A 5493-nucleotide genomic window follows, 5' to 3' on the forward strand; every position below is an offset into this window, starting at 1 on the left:
AACTTAAAAAACTTTTTTTTTTTTTTTTTTTAAATTTAGCTTCACAATTCATTGTGACTGAGGCCCCTTCTGGTGTGCACACGTTGGCCACTTGGGGGCATTATAATACAGACAACCGGACTTGCATTGAGGCAGAGGAGCTGTCATATTATTAGCCATTTTTCACAGGAGACAAAGAATATACAGTTGAGTATACAGTCCGTGAGCATATGTGCCACACACTGTCCGTTACGCAACCGTTTATGTTCAAATATAGGATTATAACACATAGACACTTATGAGTCGATAGCCTATCATTTTATTTTTTTTTGCATGTTTGTGAGCTTTAAGCTAGAAGGATGACATAATTGTAATTCATTTTAAATACACATGGTGTAATTGTTTCTGTTGCATGTTTAGTTTGACAGGAAACTTCAACCGGGGAGTTGGATTAAACAGTGTGAAGCTTTTTTTTATTTGATTTTTTTGAAGAATTGTTATCAATTTTACAAAATCTTGCACCGCTACAGAATTCACGTGAAATTTGCATTATGGGTAATTACATCCAGGTTTTGTGCATGTGCTCAAACATATCTGTTATGTTTGGACAAAAATGGCACTGTTTTAAATACAGCACTCAAATAAAACTAAATACATTTGACAGCTGTATTATGGGTAATGGCATGCTTAAGCAATCATAGTTAGATCTGCAGTTCATATAAAAAGTCTACGCACCTGTTCCAAGACCAGGATTTTGTGGGATTGGGACCATTATAAATTACCAGAAATTCAGCTTTGCGTTTATTGGACCATAACAAAATTCCTCAAACATATTTGGGAAAATCTGTCAGATGAAACGAAAAGTTAAACATTTTTCCTGTAATTCCTAAAAGTATGTTGAGTGCAAACACAATGCTGCTCAACTTCAAAAGACCCTCATACCTAAAGTGAATCACAATGGTGGGATCATGTTTTGCTTTTGTATTTCCTTGGCAGGAACTTAGGCTCTTGTCAAGGTGGAGGCAATTATGAACAGTTCCAAATAGCAGTCAGTGTTCACGTAAAACCTTCAGGATTATGTTTAACAGAAAAAAAGGCAAGAAAAGCCTATTAGAACATCTGAACTTTTTTAGAGGTGAATCAGATGCACTTTAAATGGTGGCAGCCATGTGCCAACTCCCATTTAACTTGTGGTTCACTGCCATTAGGTCAAAATCTACTTCCAAAATAATCACTTTTCAGGTGACCACAAAAATGACCACAAATGAAGTTTCATCCTGATGTCAGCGATTTTAATGTGATTGGTTGATTCTAAACACAGGGAAATACTCAGCTAAAAGAGGCTGTGCACACTTGTGCAACCACATTATCTTAATTGCTTATATTTATTTTCGCCCCGGAAAAGATTTACTTTCTATCCAGGTACATTCATCGTGAAAAAAAGATTTATCTTGGTCTTAGTTTTGACATCACAAAATTCTGGCATTTGAAAAGAGGTATGGAGACCAGGGGTCACCAACCTTTTGGAGAGTGAGAGCTACTTCATGTGTGAGGACATTTACAGTATAAAAACATCGATGCAAAAGGAGTGGAAACAAAGACAATTCTTTGGGACAGTTTCAAGCTCTCTTTTTGAACACTGTTACCAATAACCCATAAAAATACACACATTTATGGCATGTGAAATTTCACGGATTTCCAACATTTAACTTGATTTTTTTTCTTCAATATTTTCATGTTCATATATTTTTGGTCATATCGTATAAGTCTTAAATTTCAGGGTTAAAGAATGACATTTAGGGTATCTTTATTGCTGTCATATGTCAAAATGGGTAAAATTTGATTAAAACTGTGTAAAGGTGAAACATACATGTTTCATGGAAGTTTGCATTAATATTAATTGTAATAGTAACGCAACGGACCCTCTTTATCAATGCGGGATAGGTACTGGGCCAGCCCGCAAATAGCGGCCCGACAATCCCTCCCCACACCACCCTAAAAAAAAAAAAAAAAAAAAAAAAAAAAAACTTAAAAAACTTTTTTTTTTTTTTTTTTTATCCTGATGTCAGCGATTTTAATGTGATTGGTTGATTCTAAACACAGGGAAATACTCAGCTAAAAGAGGCTGTGCACACTTGTGCAACCACATTATCTTAATTGCTTATATTTATTTTCGCCCCGGAAAAGATTTACTTTCTATCCAGGTACATTCATCGTGAAAAAAAGATTTATCTTGGTCTTAGTTTTGACATCACAAAATTCTGGCATTTGAAAAGAGGTATGGAGACCAGGGGTCACCAACCTTTTGGAGAGTGAGAGCTACTTCATGTGTACTGATTGTGTGAAAGGCTACCAAATTGATACACGTCTGAAATAACATCTGTACGAATTACATTTAATAATATTAGAATGTGTTGTTTTTAATACTGAATGATTTATTTAAATTTTCAGGCTTTGATCATCTTAAAGATGTCTCACAATACTGCCAGTGTTTGCATTTTTAAATCATAATTTCTACAAGCAAATCACACTCGTAGCACTGGCGGGCTATTGGTGTGGTCCTCAAGGGCTCCACGTTGGTGATCCCTGATATAGACTTTTTTATGTGATCAATATTTTATGTGTTATGCTCTGCCAAGATATAATCGTTTACGGCTATTGGATATGATGGTTGTATGCACGTGTGTTTCAGATGATGCAGCAAGTGTGATGTGACGCACATCAGATTCTTTTCGGGTCTTTTTGCGGTCTGGGCTTGCTGTCGAATGGAAGTCACCAGGAAGCCCTTACCCCAAAAAGCATCTGCAGAGGATACGTACGTCCTGCAAGACGCTACACACACACAAAAATCTCGTCTGCTGTACAATGTTTGTATTTTTGACATTCGAGCACAGTGTAAAATGTTGAACAATGTGGGAAATGTTACACGAGTTTACAGTACGATAATATGAAATTTCATGTGATAATTGATCTATCCACAAGAGGGCGCGATAGCGTCTTTTATCAGAAGTGCAGAAAATATTTTCTCACTGATTCAAAATTTCCTGACAGCAACAGTGTGTGTTGCATCATAACTTATTATTTCATCTACTTGACACATATAAGTGCACATACAAACATTCCAACGTGTGTATGAATTCAACCCGACCGTGAGGGAACCGGGAGACACACAGCCAGCCAGCTTCACAATTCATTGTGACTGAGGCCCCTTCTGGTGTGCACACGTTGGCCACTTGGGGGCATTATAATACAGACAACCGGACTTGCATTGAGGCAGAGGAGCTGTCATATTATTAGCCATTTTTCACAGGAGACAAAGAATATACAGTTGAGTATACAGTCCGTGAGCATATGTGCCACACACTGTCCGTTACGCAACCGTTTATGTTCAAATATAGGATTATAACACATAGACACTTATGAGTCGATAGCCTATCATTTTATTTTTTTTTGCATGTTTGTGAGCTTTAAGCTAGAAGGATGACATAATTGTAATTCATTTTAAATACACATGGTGTAATTGTTTCTGTTGCATGTTTAGTTTGACAGGAAACTTCAACCGGGGAGTTGGATTAAACAGTGTGAAGCTTTTTTTTATTTGATTTTTTTGAAGAATTGTTATCAATTTTACAAAATCTTGCACCGCTACAGAATTCACGTGAAATTTGCATTATGGGTAATTACATCCAGGTTTTGTGCATGTGCTCAAACATATCTGTTATGTTTGGACAAAAATGGCACTGTTTTAAATACAGCACTCAAATAAAACTAAATACATTTGACAGCTGTATTATGGGTAATGGCATGCTTAAGCAATCATAGTTAGATCTGCAGTTCATATAAAAAGTCTACGCACCTGTTCCAAGACCAGGATTTTGTGGGATTGGGACCATTATAAATTACCAGAAATTCAGCTTTGCGTTTATTGGACCATAACAAAATTCCTCAAACATATTTGGGAAAATCTGTCAGATGAAACGAAAAGTTAAACATTTTTCCTGTAATTCCTAAAAGTATGTTGAGTGCAAACACAATGCTGCTCAACTTCAAAAGACCCTCATACCTAAAGTGAATCACAATGGTGGGATCATGTTTTGCTTTTGTATTTCCTTGGCAGGAACTTAGGCTCTTGTCAAGGTGGAGGCAATTATGAACAGTTCCAAATAGCAGTCAGTGTTCACGTAAAACCTTCAGGATTATGTTTAACAGAAAAAAAGGCAAGAAAAGCCTATTAGAACATCTGAACTTTTTTAGAGGTGAATCAGATGCACTTTAAATGGTGGCAGCCATGTGCCAACTCCCATTTAACTTGTGGTTCACTGCCATTAGGTCAAAATCTACTTCCAAAATAATCACTTTTCAGGTGACCACAAAAATGACCACAAATGAAGTTTCATCCTGATGTCAGCGATTTTAATGTGATTGGTTGATTCTAAACACAGGGAAATACTCAGCTAAAAGAGGCTGTGCACACTTGTGCAACCACATTATCTTAATTGCTTATATTTATTTTCGCCCCGGAAAAGATTTACTTTCTATCCAGGTACATTCATCGTGAAAAAAAGATTTATCTTGGTCTTAGTTTTGACATCACAAAATTCTGGCATTTGAAAAGAGGTATGGAGACCAGGGGTCACCAACCTTTTGGAGAGTGAGAGCTACTTCATGTGTACTGATTGTGTGAAAGGCTACCAAATTGATACACGTCTGAAATAACATCTGTACGAATTACATTTAATAATATTAGAATGTGTTGTTTTTAATACTGAATGATTTATTTAAATTTTCAGGCTTTGATCATCTTAAAGATGTCTCACAATACTGCCAGTGTTTGCATTTTTAAATCATAATTTCTACAAGCAAATCACACTCGTAGCACTGGCGGGCTATTGGTGTGGTCCTCAAGGGCTCCACGTTGGTGATCCCTGATATAGACTTTTTTATGTGATCAATATTTTATGTGTTATGCTCTGCCAAGATATAATCGTTTACGGCTATTGGATATGATGGTTGTATGCACGTGTGTTTCAGATGATGCAGCAAGTGTGATGTGACGCACATCAGATTCTTTTCGGGTCTTTTTGCGGTCTGGGCTTGCTGTCGAATGGAAGTCACCAGGAAGCCCTTACCCCAAAAAGCATCTGCAGAGGATACGTACGTCCTGCAAGACGCTACACACACACAAAAATCTCGTCTGCTGTACAATGTTTGTATTTTTGACATTCGAGCACAGTGTAAAATGTTGAACAATGTGGGAAATGTTACACGAGTTTACAGTACGATAATATGAAATTTCATGTGATAATTGATCTATCCACAAGAGGGCGCGATAGCGTCTTTTATCAGAAGTGCAGAAAATATTTTCTCACTGATTCAAAATTTCCTGACAGCAACAGTGTGTGTTGCATCATAACTTATTATTTCATCTACTTGACACATATAAGTGCACATACAAACATTCCAACGTGTGTATGAATTCAACCCGACCGGGAGGGAACCGGGAGACACACAGCC

General features: G+C 36.9%; 2 long non-coding RNA genes across 2 annotated transcripts in view; one reads left to right on the forward strand and one right to left on the reverse strand.

The window, feature by feature from the left end:
- Nucleotides 1-2851, forward strand: part of LOC109526849 (uncharacterized) — a 6291-nt gene extending 3440 nt beyond the window's left edge. The window contains exon 3 of the long non-coding RNA XR_002170423.1: nucleotides 2672-2851. This is a non-coding gene — a long non-coding RNA (uncharacterized LOC109526849). The remainder of the gene's footprint in view (nucleotides 1-2671) is intronic.
- The window catches only part of LOC109526848 (uncharacterized), a 34065-nt gene that overhangs the window by 25019 nt on the left and 3553 nt on the right, over nucleotides 1-5493 (reverse strand). The gene's annotated exons all lie outside the window — the stretch shown is intronic.

The sequence above is a fragment of the Hippocampus comes genome, unplaced genomic scaffold, assembly GCF_001891065.2.
Source record: "Hippocampus comes isolate QL1 unplaced genomic scaffold, H_comes_QL1_v1.1 scaffold112, whole genome shotgun sequence".
Lineage (NCBI taxonomy): Eukaryota > Metazoa > Chordata > Actinopteri > Syngnathiformes > Syngnathidae > Hippocampus > Hippocampus comes.